This window comes from Lolium perenne, chromosome 6 (genome assembly GCF_019359855.2).
Source record: "Lolium perenne isolate Kyuss_39 chromosome 6, Kyuss_2.0, whole genome shotgun sequence".
In the NCBI taxonomy this organism is placed as follows: domain Eukaryota; kingdom Viridiplantae; phylum Streptophyta; class Magnoliopsida; order Poales; family Poaceae; genus Lolium; species Lolium perenne.
In genome coordinates this window covers 26,744,034-26,761,874 of record NC_067249.2, presented here as the reverse complement: position 1 = coordinate 26,761,874, position 17,841 = coordinate 26,744,034, and the positions used below count along the sequence as shown (strand labels likewise).

General features: G+C 40.6%; 2 long non-coding RNA genes across 5 annotated transcripts; both read right to left on the bottom strand.

Moving 5' to 3' along the window:
* Positions 1-941: 941 nt before the first annotated feature.
* LOC127308524 (uncharacterized) lies at positions 942-8,761 on the bottom strand. Of its 3 annotated transcripts, none has more exons than XR_011746582.1 (8): positions 8,522-8,761; positions 8,310-8,422; positions 7,146-7,309; positions 4,797-6,784; positions 3,729-4,111; positions 2,670-2,760; positions 2,538-2,580; positions 942-1,347 (listed from the first exon to the last, which is right to left on the bottom strand). It is a non-coding gene; the product is annotated as an uncharacterized lncRNA (long non-coding RNA). The 3 variants fall into 3 exon arrangements; XR_011746583.1 differs by having other exon boundaries at positions 3,729-4,060; XR_011746584.1 differs by lacking the exon at positions 8,310-8,422.
* Positions 8,762-16,301: 7,540 nt separating this feature from the next.
* Positions 16,302-17,669, bottom strand: LOC127308525 (uncharacterized). 2 transcript variants are annotated; one of them, XR_007856630.2, is made up of 4 exons: positions 17,294-17,669; positions 17,007-17,156; positions 16,641-16,742; positions 16,302-16,354 (listed from the first exon to the last, which is right to left on the bottom strand). It is a non-coding gene; the product is annotated as an uncharacterized lncRNA (long non-coding RNA). The 2 variants fall into 2 exon arrangements; XR_007856629.2 differs by having other exon boundaries at positions 16,319-16,742; positions 17,294-17,658.
* Between the last annotated feature and the right edge of the window lie 172 nt (positions 17,670-17,841).

Below are 17,841 nucleotides of genomic sequence, written 5' to 3'. Positions count from 1 at the left end.
TTGAAGTTTGAACAAAAAATTTGTAGCATGGTAGATCGATATTTTGTGTACACCAGAATTTTTCAAAGCGATCCAACATGGGATCGATTTTCATTACCATCGCGATAACGAAAACACAGGGTTTGGTAGCAGAAATAAAAAGAAAGGGGTGGGGGGGGGGGGGGGGGGGATCCCCCCCTACTGCTAGCGTTCAGGAGGTTTTAAACCCTATTACAGGAACATGATCAACTTAAAGCGGAAAAAGAGCACACATCGAAACAGACTTTTTCCCAGATCGAAGCAAACTACTCCAGGTAAAACAGGGAAAGACCAGAAACTATCATTCAGATGCCACCATCATTTGTTTCCATTTTTTCCACACCAGGTTCTGTCTGCTTGTCCCTCAATCAGCCGGATACCTCCCCTGGCAGGTCGTCCCTCTATCGAAATAGTTGTAGCAAATGCGACCAAATGGAGGAGGCTATCTGCTCGAGCCCGAATGTTTTCTTGACATCTTCTAAATGAGTGAACCAGCACAAGCCTGAGTTCACGAGATATATTCTCTATTTTCTTCTTCCTTCTTCACACGCGTTCCGTTGAAGGTGAAGGGCCAAGCATCGATCTGAAGATACTCCCTCTGTTCTAAATAATCCCGTGTTCTAGTTTTGGCCAAAGTCAAAGTTTGACCAAGTATAGGAAAATATAATAACATCGGTAAGACCAAGTGCATGCAATATGAATTCATGATAGGTCTAATAATATTGGTTTTATATTTTAAACTAGTACAAATGCCCGTGCGTTGCTACGGGTCCTCAAATTTCATTTCTCAATGCACATATATGTATCACAACTCACTATAAAAATTCAAAATAAATCAAGGATATCATAATGTACTATAGCATGATAATACCGAACACAATAACAAGACACCATTATTGTTACTCTCTTTTTTCCGCCACACATTTAATATAATAGATCCTCAATTTCTTTTCCAAGTTACATTTAATATAATATAATATTCAGACAAAGACTCATGTTACTTAAAGGGGGCTGCACATTTGCCACACTTTTCTTTTGCACTTTTCATATTTGCCACATCAGTTAAATATAATGAGAATCATTAGTCTAGTCGGATTTTGTCGGATAAGAAACCTCTCCCAAGATGATTGATCTAACTTACCATCTTCTCTATCCAAGTAAGCACGTCCATATTATTCAGTGAGTTCCCATCAAAGGTAAAGAGAAGATTGAATTGACCAAAGATCTTCCATTTCCATGTGCACCAACAGCTGGCTGTATGCTTATTTCATTTGAGATTACAACAGGTGTGATCTTTCAGAACCATGTTTCCATGCGAGAACAGTTTTTCTAAGAAAAAACAGACTAAATTAGTAACATATTCAGCAAAGGAAGCAATGCATGAAAATTGTAATCAATTGATAGCAGCATGCCTACAGTTCGGATGCTTCTCCCTTTCGAAACGTAGTTCAAAGAGAAAACAACACTGTTTTTTTTGCTATATGAAACCTAAAGTAATTCAGATTCGGAATTCTTAACCAAGCTAATGCAAGACAAAAGACCGTTGTTGATAGAAAAGTGCTACAACAATAAATTTGATACTGGATAGTTTCTTATGAATAATATTCTCACACAGCTATCATTTCCTTCAAAATAACTACAGTATATGCTATCTAAATGCTTTTTTCACAAAGAAGAAAAATGGTCCTTAGTGCGTAAACAAACCTTCTTGTGTAATATTTTATGAACAATCTCAAGCATAATTCTTATTTTTATCCTACTATATAGTTGCTACTTCTTTAAAGTGCCAAGGTACAGTGCCAGATGTATTCATAATATTTCTCACACAGCTACCATTTTCATGATAATTCCAGTGAAGCACATGCATTCATATAATAGGAGGAATATGAATAATGTTAAAATAGCAGTTAGGACCGAGATGGACAACATATGACGTTCAAAAGGCAGTATCAGATAAGGCAACTAACAGCTGAACCAATTGAAAATACATGCATAGTTAGTCCGCATTTTTCTATAATGCCAAGCCTCAACTATAATATTAAAATTCCACTATTCATAAAATACACCTATTTTCGTTTGTTGAAATTTCAATATCCTCTTATTATTAGCAAAGAAAAGCACCAACATTTTCGTTTCTCTTGAGAGAAGTTTTGACTACTCCTTGTTACCTTAAATATCATACCAACAAAGGAAAAACTTTGACAACTTATGATGCCCAACAATCTGAAATTATTCACTAATTCTTATGTTGAATCAACCAGACATGCATTCCAAATCCAATAGCTAGCAGCTAGCACAGTTAATACATGAGGCAATCTATCAGCCTTCATATTTCTTTTCACGTCTATATCACTACATAGCTGACAATTAAAGACTGACAACGTCCTAAATTGAATAGATAATGTCAATTAACCAGATTATATGGAGTGCACTTTGTCTTGTTTTTTATCTTTTAAAGCTAACCAGATTTGCAAGAGTACTATACACCTGAAGGTGGGAGGAGATCATTGGTCACGGACCTTAAAGCCGTCCAACTCTCATCCCCTGTGTCACCCGATACACCTGTTGCAACGCGTACTACCTGAGCAGGCCGTAGTCGAAAGCCTAAACTATAAGTATACGACACATAGTACCATTGCGAAATTCCATACCTGTCATCCTTAAAGCAGTAAATATAAACCTTCAGAAATTGCATCCCTCTTTTCCTCCTGCCAGCATCATCCCACCACCATGTTCTGCAATCTGTCAAATTGTATTCTAAGTTAAAAGTAGCACCGTGTAGTCTCTGTAAATAGTAAAACATAACAATTATTCAAGGAGTTTATTTTTAACCATTCATTGATTTGTTAAACAAATCTTCAGATCATGACAGTTTAGGTCATTCATTAACGACAAGAAGATCCGCTATAACTTTCATTAAAAGTATTCAAACATTCACGAGCGATAAGAGGATCAGCTACATCTTTGACGCAAATCCGTTTTTTCATGAAAAGGATTCAAACATTCATGTATGCACTTGTGGTCAGTGAATGTATCCTGGAAAATATACTCCCTCCGTTTCTAGTCTAGATATAAGGTGTATAGTTTTTTGAGAAAAAATCCACAATGTAAGGTATATTGCGGATCAATCCCATCAAAACCTTGTGTAATTTTGCCTCCACATGCGTTTCTTAATTTCCGTGGAAAAAATTATACACCTTATATCTAGGAACGGAGGCTGTCCTTTAGATACATTTGTTGGAACCATAATTGGACTTTCAGCGAGTATAAATGTTTGGTCCTAACACATCCATAAATGATACCTTAGTGAATAAAGGAAGGCAAGTATATTTTTTAACAAAAAGGAAAAAAGATCACATCAAATTGAAGATGATTTAATTTGAATCATCTCATTTATTTATTTATTAGGTAAATTTCAGATCTAGCGCATTACCAAAATTACAATTATCGAATCACATAAGATTCCATAACAGGACTGTGCCTGTATAATTTGGCGTATTGTAAACAAATGCACTTCCTTTTTACAATTGCATCTTGATTGTCACCTAGTCTAAAATTATAACTCTCAATTGAAGAACTATTCAGAAGCTAAATAGAGATAATGAGCTTGCAGCTCTTCATGCAGATACCAGTGCCACAATTATATTTGTGAAATAGAGAGATCTTATTTGAAATAAAGAGGTTCATGTAAAATTATGTAAGTCACCTACCTGAAAACGCCAGGTGCTGCATCTAATGGCATCTACAAATTGCCTCCTGGTTTGCTCCTCCATCCAAACGACACCCTTATGATTTATCGTCATCCTCATTCCTTCTACTCTTTTCGCTGTTATCTTTGAAGCTCCAAAAAAATCGCCAACACGGTTCGTGTTTCACTTCCTCATTATGAATTAAATTAAATAAAGATGCATTCCAGATGGATGAAATGGATGCTCTTAGCAGTACTCAAACCACTGCAATTCACATGCCATTACCCCAAGTTCTGAGGTATAACTTCATAGCTCTAACCTCCAATTAACATATATTGAAGTACTCGCAAGACCTGCCATTATCAAGGCATCAATACATGTAGATCATGGCCTATTTCCTACATCTGCGTGGAAGATTGGCATGTGAGAACTGTATCCGCCATTGGCAAGGATGAATAAATATAAACATTTCTCTTTCGACTGATCTAGTTCTTTTATAATTAGGACACCAAAACTGGTTTAGATTTTTTTTCTAGGAAAATAGATGCATTAGGAATTTATAAAACAGCATTGCAATATTTATTGTTGTGAACTATTTCTAGGGCCAGAGCTCCATCCGCAGTTCAGAAAAAGGCTATTAATTCAGCAAAAGTAGTTGAACAGCTATGTATAAATGCTTGGTCCTAACACATCCAGAAATTACTGTAAACAATGCAAAGGTAAATAACACGACATAAGTCAAGTAGTGAAACTCTACATGACATCAAAAATAGTCAATTAAAAGCTTGCATCTAACAAATTATATAAATTATATCTGCTAGTATAATCTGGGCGTTCAAAGGAAAATTGCCAATTACAAAGAAATTGGGTGGATATATACGAGTATACAAAGATTGCAAACAACTAATAGAATGGTACTGCTATTGCTAGGTGCTAATATGCTAGCAGGCGTCCTGGCTGAAATCTGGTTAAGCACTTGCAAATAGGTAGGCATGCGAATATGCGAATGCGAAATCTGAGGGGAATAGAAAATTAGGGATCAGGGGAATCACACACCAATCAGTCCAGAATTACGGATCAAGAGAGCACCTGGCTGCTGGCCGTTGATGTCGTGGTGGCCACTGTGCCGCCGCTTCCTGCTGGTCGCCAGCTCGTCGCCGCCGCTCGCCTACGGCTGCCGCTGTGTCACCCGCCTGCTGACTGCTGTGTGTGCGCGTGCAGCGACCGTGAGTGTGAGTGGGTTCGACCGGTTCGTGCCTTTGTGGCTTGGTCTTCGTGCGAGCTACGGAGGAGCATTCCCTGTTGGGCTTATGTATGGGGTATGTGCTATTTCACTATAGGGGAATACCCCTAGCACCGCCAATGAACAGCCGTGTCTAATTACTTGTAGCGACGCCGCCGACGGAGAATTCCGAGCTCCAAGCTATGCCGCCACGTGCTGCCCCGCACCCGAAATCCACTACTCCCACCCGACTTAGCACCGCTAGGTCACGGCGGCCGATTCACTGTAATTCCATCTGCTGCTGCCGCAGCTGCATAGTCCCACCACCTCTGTCCATCCAATTCACCTCTCCCAGGTGACCATGCTCCCCCTTTCCCCTACGGCCGTCTCCTCTGCTCCCTCCGCCCGCGAGTTCCCGTCCATATCGAGCGGAGCGGGAGGAGATTTTCTCTGCCAAGCCCTCCTCTCCCTCTATGTTTGGCGCGCTGGTTGTAAGGGAGGTGGTTCTTGGGAAGACATCTGCCATTCAGTGCTTTCCTTCGAAAGGCAATTTGGCAGTTCCTCGCCATCCACCTCTATGGCAGAGGTCCTACAGGATCATCACCAACATCTGAACTGGTAGTCTGCACTTTTGAATCTTCGCCATCTCCTGATCTTGGGCTTCCATGCTCTGCATTCCCCTGATCACTAATAATATTGGTATTCTGCACACTACCACCATCAGCGCCTTCAAGTACAGGCATAAAATCAGCATTCTCTACAATGCTAGCATGACCCTGGCCATTGCATTGCTCCTCCTGCAAACTTGATGCTTCCTGCATTGGCAAATGAGCGTTATATAGACTAATATAACCCACTGAAACCCACACACCGTACAAGATAGAAACTAACACTTGCTTCATGGTTACTTCCTTCTAAATAGATAGAGTGGTCAACTGTGATGAAATAATTTGCATCATGTATTCGTGATTACTTCAGTAACCAGACCGAGTTCTAACTGTCATCAAATAATTAGGGTCATGTACAAGGGAAATTAGTTCATGCATTTCAGAAATAACCGACGGAATAATGGCCCAATATGATTCTGTCACTCAAACCAGTATGTTCAACTATAGTGATTATCCCAAGGGTAGGCCCTTTGTAAAACAATATAACTGATTTAAACAACACTGAGGGGTGCTACAAGGGCATACAAAGCACACAAACAACCAACCGAATGAAGTGCCTCCAAAAGTAAACCTTCTGGATTACCATTAATATCAGAGATTTCAGGCTTTATTTTCTAGAGCTTTACAAGAAGAAAAAACAGCACATGATAAGTAAAATGTCAGGAAAAGTTTCTATGTTCTACTGAAAATGACCAAATACCTGCTCTTTGACCTACAATTTTAAAAATGATGGATTTCTCACATAGTCAAGGGGAAGTTCAACCATCTCTGGTGCATTGCTCTTTAGTGCACCATAGGTATAGCCCATTTATTCAAGAGAAGCACATGCAGATACATTTCCTCTGATGGCTTTGGCCTCACGAACTAATGGCAAGTGAACCCAATTTGCTGGTTTTGGATAACTGGTTTGAGTGATGGATACATCTTCCATGGATTTATTTTAACCTGAGAACTCTATCAAACGCATCGTCTACGCAAACGAAAAATGTGCACAAAAAAGTTTAAATGCAATCTCTTTTGATGTACATGACAAATAACTGGATATGTGGTAAATGGCCAAAAAGGAAGAAACTGGTTTCCTGCGATTTTTAGTTGCATCATCTTGTGTAGACATCCTTTGGCATGGTTCAACAAAGGCTCTTTGACCTCTTTCACATGTCATAAAGTACATCTTCTAAACCTGTTCCCTGGAGAAAAATAGAGCAAATGAACACTGTAAGATAAACTTTTGTATATACTAACTATTTTAAAATACTTCAAGAGTCTATCTATACTAACTATGTGAAAAAACTTCAAGAATCTACACTAACTATGTAAAAATACTTCAAGAGTTTACTGGTGAACTCAATACCTCAGCTCGACTACCAATGAGGTAAGATTTTCTTGAAAGGGACTATAATATATTGATTAAACAAACTGTTATATTCTTATAGGGGTGACAAGACCTCAGGGATCTTGATAGGGACTTCCTTCTCCTGAAGTTTCCATCCATATGCGTACCTATTCCTTATGCTTAAGTAAATAAAACAAAGAGTATACTGTACTTACCTTGATCTTGTTCTAAAGCGCAGTTCTTGTGGGATTTTTCTGTTCTCCTCGGAAAGACTATTGTAATATCTCGACCACGTATAATTTGATGATTAATTTCTTGCTTGTCATATGCGGCACTCTCAAGGTGGCAGAATTTAACAAACCCGAAACCACCTAGTTCCCTGTAAGTACACATCATTTTGATCAATGATCATGAAACTACAAGTTGTTACTCAACAAAAAAACTTGCAGTACCTTGAAAATACATATTAGTTTTAAAATTCACAATTGTAGGCATGTGCCAAAAAAATCAGAACTAATAGAAAGGCATGTGCCAACAGTTGCTATTCTAACAACATTTTAAAATTCACAATTGTACGCACTAAACGTAAAAAGGAATAGTACGCAAAAAAGAGAGTATTCTAACCACGAGTACTGTTCAGAAGAGATACATGATCCACAATTGACTAAAATCAGGAAATTAACTGCTAACTTATGAAAATGGAAGTGAATATCAGGTTACAAATTCATGATATGCCATTTTACATAGCAAAGAACTTGCCCAGGGAATTATTGCTTTTTAAAACTGATGTCCGTCTAGATTACATGTGTCCCTCATATCCACCTGAGTCACAACAAGGAAATCTGGGAATACACTTTATAAATTATCAATCAAGCTGCATAGAATATATATTATTCAGCATCTCATATACTTGTTTCGCATTGTCCAACGGATCACACATTTACCATGTGTATGACATGGGCTAGTGCTCAAATGTAAAGAAAACTTAAGACCATCTATAATTCCTTGGAAGGTACACATCCTTTACCAGATGGAAAATAGAGGCTTATTGGTGTTAAAGTTGTAGAAATAAGTTGAAATTTAATACTGTGCCTACAGGGGGCTTATGTTGGCTTATTGGTGTCAAGTTGGGCATAATGTACAAAAAACGGTAGATCAGTACAACTAATAATCGATTCAAACTACCTCATATTTTCTAATACAAGTAATCTGACTATAGCAATGACAACCACAGTCGACAATTTGGTCCTTCAAGTCTTTCCTGTAAAATTAGGATCCTACAATCACACGAACCAAACTATCTCCTGCAATTCCCCCTAAAAAACCACACATCTTGCAATCACAGAAACCAGGACACACGTATACTCGTCAATACTTACCTAGATAGTTCACTGCACCAGCGACACACGTTGATTGCAAACAACTAATAGAATGGTACTGCTATTGCTAGGTGCTAATATGCTAGCAGGCGTCCTGGCTGAAATCTGAGCACCTGCAAATAGGTAGGCATGCGAAATCCGAGGGGAATAAAAACTTAGGGATCAGGGGAATCACACACCGATCAGTCCAGAATTAGGGATCAAGAGAGCACCTGGCTGCTGGCCGTTGATGTCGCGGTCGCCTGCCTGCTCCGCTGCCGATGGCTGGTGGCCGCTGCTCCGCCGCTTCCCGCTGGTCGCCGGCTCGTTGCCGCGGCTCCCCTACGGCTGCCGCTGTGTCGCCCGCCTGCTGACTATTGTGTGTGCGCGTGGAGCGTCCAGGCGGCGGCCATCGACCGCACCCTGCGTGGAGGGCGGCGCGGCGGCGCCGACGATGAAGGCCCAGCGGTTGCAGATCCACTGTGGCGGGAGCCGTGGGGCATGTTGAGGTGGGTGGATATGGCAGCCGGAGAAGTCGGGCACGAAGATGCGGAGCTCGATCTTGAGGTGATGGGGCCTCCATGACCAGCAACACGGTGGTGCAAGGGAGCGGAGGCGGAACCCTCCACGCACGAGAGCGGCGCACGAGAGAATTGTCGGCGCGTTCGGGAGAGGTGGAGCTACGAAGGTAGGGCGAAGATTTTGTCGTAGTGCTGCTGGGCAGAAATTGTGCTGGGAAGGTTTCATTGGGCGTGGCCCATGTGGACGACGGACGGACGAGGAAGTGCGACGACGAAAGAAACGACGAAGGCAGACGTATGGTAGATGGCAGAATAAGGAACCAGTTTAGTCTTTTTAAGTAGTATATATATATATATATATATATATACTAGTAAAAATGCCCGTGCGTTGTCACGGGTCTTCAAATTTTATTTCCCAAAGCATATATATAATTTGTAAAATTAAAAACAAATTTCGATATCATATTGCACTACAACATAATACTATAGAGCATCTAGGTGGTTTCAAGTTCTAGATCTTCTTGTTACTCTTCCGCGGTGAGTCCCACGCCTACGTTCTGGGCCGTCAACAACCTCTTTTCTTTTAGATGTATTATTGTCTCGCAAAATATAGATGTTGCAAACACATGTACAACTAAAGGAATACTACTTTTCTAATTAATCTAAAAAATACTTTGATATTCATAAATATCTAGAGACAACCCTAAATCGTAGCCTTCTGTCAAACATACAAAAGGGGCTCCTCACTCTCCTAACACTTTGTTTCCAGAAACCCTTTGCAGAAAAGGAACATGAACGATGTAAGCCAACCGCCTCCTTGCTATCTCGATATCACCGACTTTACCGAGCTCCACCCCTCTCTCGAGAAGCCCCGAGCGGAGACCAGTCGCTCCCCTGCCTCTCCATCACCGATGCAAGGACCACTGCAATTCCGCGTTCGACGGCCTTCGGATACCACATCTAATAGGCCTGTGGCCATCCTCCATCCGAGACAATGGATCTGGTACTCGCTCCCGCCTCTATCCAGTATTTCACCAGGACCTAAAGGACAATATGCAAAAATTAGTAGACACAATAAAGTGAATTGTATCTAGACTACTGTAAAGTTTAGAGTAGAGCTTGATGATTAAATAATGGTAACAAAAGATTTTGCATCGTGAACTGAACATCTGAACTTGTTTAAGAGTGGAGAGACCAGGTATTAACTTATAAATGACATAAAAATTGCAAAAATAGTGGGCTCTAGTAGGGTTACAATTCCACTTTATGAGCAATTCTTAACATAAGAATTTATTTTACACATGGTTAGCCACTACAAGATTGACTATCCGTTTCATGGTGAAATAACATGTGTACTGCGGGTGCCCTTCAATACAAAATGGTTGAAAATTTCTAACAAACTATACATATTTGGCATTGAGAATGATAGGCGAAGCCTAATGTAGAAGAAAGCGGCACAGTAGAAAGGTATCCTTGTCATGATAATTTAACATGCTCAACCATATGAAGGAATCAACGCAAGCAAGGAAAATATCAGAGCTGATTTAAATAAAAAAAAGTATGGCTCATATATATATATATATATATATATATATATATATATCTGTTTTAAACTATAAAAAGGTGGCACTAAGGCAAAAAACCCCATAAATAGTGAAGGGAAAAAGATTTATCTTCATGCACAAGAAAAAGCATGTGTAATTTAAGGATATCAAAAGGTAAACAATTTCAGAGGTTTCATCAAACTGCCAAGCAATTTTCACATTTTTAGAAAGGCAAACATCCGGAAGAAGATAAATGTTTTCTCCTGGAAGGTGGCCACACAATCTCTGGGAGTTCAGACTAACCTCTATAAGCGTAATATCACTGGAGATCCAATATGCACTTTATGTGGTAGTTCTCCGCAATGATTTTATTCAAAAGGATGTGAATCAATTTGGGAAACCTACCTTGCATATTAGCTCTTCCAGGGTGCTTCTGTAATAAGAGATCCATAAACAATTTAATGGTCCATGCAATCTGCAGTATTCTTGTTTAGAAGCAAGGTTCACATAAACAACCATGCCATGGGAACTATAGTAACTAGATGATACCCCGCGCGTTGCAGCGGGAATGTGTAAGTATATTTGTAGAGAAATGCAGCAATGTAATTGGTGTTGTGTGCAACATAAGATAAAATCGAGAAGTATCTTTTGTGTTGCCTTGATTATTCCTATATATGACGTGAATGTTACATCCATAAAACCATTAACATCATACAATATATTCAATTCATTAACATAGTTGTCAGTTGGCTTGTCAGTTTGATTCTTTCTTTGGCGAAAGATACTCCCAAAATGTTATAGAAAAATCATCGACACTGATAACACAAAGTCCAGTCAAATTTAACAATCTGGAGGCAATAACTAACTATTAACATGTAATCAGTCTGAATACAAAGCAACCGTATAGAAGTATCACGCTCGGATAATTGATCACCTCGTTAATTAGGAGTAAGTCCCACTGTTGTCTCCAGTGCAGCTACGTCACAACCTTGTCGGCAGTGCCACAGTCCACAATGTGGTCGAAGTACCCCAAATGAAGATCAATATTGAACGCCAGGCCATGGCAGATTGGCAGGCAAACCCGGATGAGATCCTGACCAGCAGATTATTCTTTGACATCTCCTTGCAAATTCATTTTTGCAGGGACAAACATGGTGTTACAAATATCGATAACCATTTTCAAATGAACACTACATGAAGGATTTTACATGGTACGAAAGCAAACTAAAAGTGCTAACTTGTATTGTGTAAAAAGGTAGCTACCGTTATCTCGACAAAGAAATAGTCTCGGAATCAACGAAAAAGTGGCATAGCAAGCTTAAGTAGGACCCATGAGACAGCTCAACTGAACTCCCATCTGAAAAAAAAGGAAACCCATTACAGGGTAAGGTCAAGAAGCAAGATGACGGATGGTCCATATATCAAATCAGACTATTTGGTGCTCATCAGAAGAAAGGAATCACGCTAATACTCCCCACGCCAATAGAGACATCTGAGAAAGGCCAAGTAAAATCAATCTACAAAAGGACAGAAAAAGCAACATCGACGGCTGTGTGTTGTCGGGAAGCACCTTTGCTGAGGTAGATGCTGCATGATTTCCTGGAGAAGCCGAGGCTGCGACCATGAAAAAGAAAAGAATATCTATGGTCTGCTGAATCGTGTTGGTACTCAGGAAGATTCGTGCCGACTGCCGACTCTTCCTCCAAATTCGCCCTCTCCAGCGTGGCGATGGTAAATTCGTGTGGCAATACCAACAGGCAAGGGGCTTCAACGGCGGCTCTAAAGCAGGGACATGGATACCCAGTCTGTTAGCCAATATTTACTTGAACACATGCATTAGACGGAAGATAACCAATAAATTTGCCCTCAAGTAATGTATATTATAAATTAAGAGGAGGAGATTACAGTACATGTACCAATGGAAGAATGCGGTGGACTTTGTGGATGATGAACATGCCGAGAAATCAATCAACAGATCAACATCCAGCGGGTGATCGATCAATCACACAGAATCCAAAATAAATCCCAAGAAATCCACGGCATGTGGTAGTAGCGGAAATCCGAAGGCGCGACAAAATCCGTAGCCAGGGATGAACCTGCCAGGTTGGTAAGGTGGACTGAGGGATTCAGGGATTCTAGAAAAGGAAGGAGGAGGTACGATGGTGAGCGGGCAGTTACCGGCGTCGAAGCTGCTGCCCGTGCTGACGGCGAGAGTAGGTTGCTCTGATGGGTGTGGAGGCGGACAGCACCATCCCGTGCCTTTTAAGGTTGATAAAACGGCGGAGGCGGATGAACTTCGTAGAGCAGTTTCTACTCCCTTAAAGGTCCGATTTATTAGGTTGAATGCTCGGATTTATCCCCGGGGAGTCGCAGGAAGGAGCAGTCGTCGTGAGGAGGAGGTGATAGCTCAGGAAGAGGAACAGAGCAGGCTTTTGTTAAGACGAACGTGGAGGACATCTACCCAGAAGTATCGTCAATGTACCCAGCCCATGTCGTTTAGAATCACCTGTTCTGGCCCAAATCCGCCCTAACCATCTGGTTGAGCCCACAAACAATCTATTTAAAGCCCACGTCGGTCTTAGCCGAGAGAGACTGCATAGCGAGAGTGTGCAAAATCAGAGTGGGGGAATATGGGGTGACGTGGCCTCCTGTGAGGATAGGAAAATGGGGCTACCTATTTAGAAAGAGAAGATACTCAAAAAGGTTGTGTAAAATACTGAGGATAGCTGATTGGATTTGTTTGCAAATTCCAAATATGATTGAGACTTCGGATAAAGATACCATTCTGACATTCTAACTGTCTTGCTATATATTATTGCAGGCACTATTTGATTGAACTACACTAACCATATCACATATAAGTTATATCACGGTACGTAGAAAGTATTTATATCTGTAAGCTATGAAACAAGTTTTGTGCTAAATGTTGTTCGGGTAATGCATTGGAAAGGAAATGGTAGCACAAAGTGAATTAAGTATCTAGCTTAGAAGCATATTCAGATATTTAGATAAAATAATGAAGCTATTCACAGGAGTAAGTTGTACATCATTGTCTATCTAAGGTCACTTTAAACAACCATATAACAGGCTCTATGATTCAGCTTAGAAGTCAGACACGAAATCCTGATATGAGTTCTTCAGATGTGAACACTAACATGCACATACTTACATGTGCTGCATATCCTAGGAAGTTGTTGACCTCTAATGATCCTAGTGACTTCAGCTCTCATGCTTGTTTTATGTGAAAAGCTTGTACATATTTGATAAACAGAGTAGGTATTACTATTACTTAAGTATATATGCACTGTTAAAATACAAGGTTTTAGAAACCTGTATGAAATCATGCAAGGCTCCAATAAACTATTACTTAAGTATATATGCACTGTTAAAATACACATACTACTAATCAAGTTGATGGCTGCAACTCTTCAGACTATAAATATAGGAAAGAAAGTATTCATGGTCATATAACCATAAATATGTAGAAAAATTAAAATGGTTTTACGAGTCTGCTGGCACACACTAAAAGCTCTTTATAGTTACTAAACAAAATGAAGATATCCATTGCCACATAACTCTATAAGATACCTGTAAGGCAAATGATACGGCCCTCACTTGTCTATGGAAAGAAACACTGATTGTGGCATCTCCAGACTCCAGGCGTGTCACTCAAGTATAGCTCTGTCAATAACTGAAGAGTTTTCATCCTCTAAATATAGGACATAAATGTAATGTCCTAAATAGTAAGAATCTGCACTCCTAACCAAGAAATCTGGAACAAAAAAGATACATGATTATATGTTGATGCACATAATCTCAACTTCGGAATCTTCAGGTAGTGACTTAGTTCACAAAGATCAAAGAGATGAGACTATTGCCATGAGATGCTGAATGAAGTGTGCAACAGATATCAGAGACTTTCATACTTTCTAGCTGCTGAATAAACTGTGCAACACAGATCCGACTTTCATATTTTGTGAATGAATCAAGTAATTTAAAATGCAATACATGCACTTCAGTTTACAGTGCAATAAAATGGAGATATTGTATGTGAGGGCTAAAATGCGCAGTTCAGGTACGCAAGAATATAAGTCCTACTCTGTAATCAAATCATTTTTCTACAAAAAGAAAAGGTCATTTACAAGTGAAAGAAGTATATTTGCAGAGTAGATGACTGAATGTTGTTCCAGAAAAAACAAGTATCTCATGGTCAAATACTTTTAAAGCCAACACTCGACATGTATTCTGTCACAAGAAGAAAAAAAGAAGCAGTTTCGACAATACTAAATCTGTGTCCTATCTAAACACTGAAGTTCATAATTATTAGTAATTGGCATCTCACATCTGATATGATTTAGTGGATCAACCATGACTGGGCGCAAGCTTATTGGAACCAAAATATAAAAAGTAGCTTAACACATGACCTGAGAAGCAAAAAAGGAAGACTTAACACATGACCTCCAGAAGGATACAAAATTTATAATACATCAACAGTTGGGTGTGTGTTGCAAGCAGCTTCAATCTACAAAAGATAAATGAATAGACAAGTTTTTCACGCATGAAAGTTGTTCTAGCAATATGTTTGTGATCTAAATACAAAATTACCTTTCATATAACCAACCTATAATGTAGCAGTGCTATTGACCGTAAACATATATCCCACTGAAACATTATCTAACACCAGTTGGGCATCCTTAGTAGTCCATATGGCCAACTGTGATCTTTGAAACTCCAAAAAAATCTAGATGGAACATTGGCAAATGAGAAAATGTATCCGCCATTCGCAAAGGCGAATTTCAGTTTAACAAATAAATACAGACGTTTCTTGTTATAGTGATCTAGTTATTTTAGGACAACGAAATTGGTCTAGATTTTTTTTCTAGGAATAATAGATGCATTAGAAGTGAATAGAACTGCAATGCAATATTCATTGGCGTGAACTACTGCATCCACAATTCAGAAAAGGCATATTAATTCAGCTATTACACCCATGTACACATACATCTATGTGTAAATGATTGGTCCTAACTGGTACTCCTTCTATTGTCATTCATCCAAGTCAAGACAAGGCTACACTGGCCTAGATAGTAAATAATGAGAATCTAATAATCAACAGATAGCGGCATATAATCAATACCTCATATTGTTTCCTTGGGTGATCCATGAAGGAGAGATGGTGGGCAGGGGGCACGGCGACGGAGGGCGACCGCGTGCGGTACGCCGGCGAAGGCCAGCAACACACTGGCGGAGCACGGCGAGATCGTGGCAAGGTGGAGGCGGCAGCCTTCGTCATCACTCATCACAGATCGGCCGGATGAAGAAAGAGAGCGCGAGAAGAGAGTACGCCGACCTGCGGCAGCCCCTGTTCCAGCGCGATGATGGCGGAGGAAACAATGATGGTGATTGATGTTGGTGGACTGAGCCGAAGGCATAGAGGGTTACGTGGGATATGGGCTTGGCCCATTTCCAAGCGTGCGGGGCGACGACGAGGACGACGAAAACGTTTGACGTATTGACATGCTGGGCAGAATAAGGAACACCTTCGTTCTTTACATCTGCACGGCGAGATCTATGTGTAAATGATTGGTCCTAACTGGTACTCCTTCTATTGTCATTCATCCAAGTCAAGACAAGGCTACACTGGCCTAGATAGTAAATAATGAGAATCTAATAATCAACAGATAGCGGCATATAATCAATACCTCATATTGTTTCCTTGAGGCGAGTGATTCCACCCACTTTGTTATGGGCAGCTCCATGTTCCCAAAGGAAATATACACATCGATCTTGCCTGCACGAAACAACTTGCATGATGGTTCTTGGGACAATAAAAGATAACAGGGAACAACACCATAGCGCTGGAAGCAATTAGCCATTGAAGTATTAAAAGAATATATCTTATCACCACACGAGAAAAATTAGCGGCATAGCACAACAAGAAGCACACACCTTTGATTGTGAGGTCAGCTTCTTTATCGCAGCAGCTTGCTTCGTATAACACCTGCTAGCATTTTGAAGTCCCGTGAGACAAAGAAAAATACATGGTTGTGTCGATTATCCAAATTACTCTGAAGCTGAAAGCAGATGTAACAAATCCAGGAAAAATGATACTTGAGCTGAAAGCATATTACTGAGAGCATATATTGGTTGCTTGCTAACCCCTGCAATTGGCATTTGCCATTGCGTTGATTAACTACAACATTGGAGTCTTCATGGTCCTGAACAAATATCAACTAACTAACACACATGTGTGAGAACTCAACAGTACAGGACAAATAAATACATACCTTCGTGATTTCCTTTCCAATATTCCAATTATTTCTTATTTGTGTTTTCCTCGGCACTACTTCAATTATTTCTTCTAAACTGATGATTATTTTGTTCCCGTCCTGCATACAAGAAGTAGATACACATGAACATTAGAAGCAGAGCTTGGATGCCATGGATTGAGTAGACTATAAATTAAATTGGACAAAAATGAGCTCTGTGACTTCTACAGATCGTTCTCAACAAGCAGTGACTCCACCATTCCATGCGTACACGATTGCCTAATCACTGGTGAGCCAATTCATGCGCAACGGTGATTGCTACCTACAGAAAATATAAAACAGTATCCCTTTTTATAGCTACCTACGCAAAAAACACAGTCTAACCTATTGTTTGTTAGATGCTGATGATAATTTCTCATCATAAAGAAAAGCTGATTCCTGGTAAGTGACCAATATCCATAGTAGTCCATAGCTTCACATGATTACTGTCCTTTGTCTCCCTTACGATGCTGATGACAATTACGAAGCTGCACTCTGCAGCATATTGTTCAAACATAAACTTCATCAATCAACTGCCGATCAATAAATAATACTCTAGGTTCAAGGAATAACGAAAGCCATAAAAAGGGAAATTAACGTCTTGAAAATAAGATCGGAAAAGAAGGTGGCACCTCCAAATTGGAGCCCAAGCAGTAAATTCATAGTATTGAGCCGGCTGCCAATGCTCTCACCAGGGCCACCACCACAGAGCCATCTCCATCTCCACAACCGTCCCTCTGCCCATGTCGATAGCCTCAATCGCGGAGCGACGTTGCCGACTCGCCCCCTCGTCTACTCACCTTGAGGAGGTCGGCGCGGGATGGGTGATCCATGAAGGAGAGATGGTGGGCAGGGGGCACGGCGACGGAGGGCGACCGCGTGCGGTACGCCGGCGAAGGCCAGCAACACACTGGCGGAGCACGGCGAGATCGTGGCAAGGTGGAGGCGGCAGCCTTCGTCATCACTCATCACAGATCGGCCGGATGAAGAAAGAGAGCGCGAGAAGAGAGTACGCCGACCTGCGGCAGCCACATTCCAGCCGCGATGATGGCGGAGGAAACAATGATGGTGATTGATGTTGGTGGACTGAGCCGAAGGCATAGAGGGTTACGTGGGATATGGGCTTGGCCCATTTCCAAGCGTGCGGGGCGACGACGAGGACGACGAAAACGTTTGACGT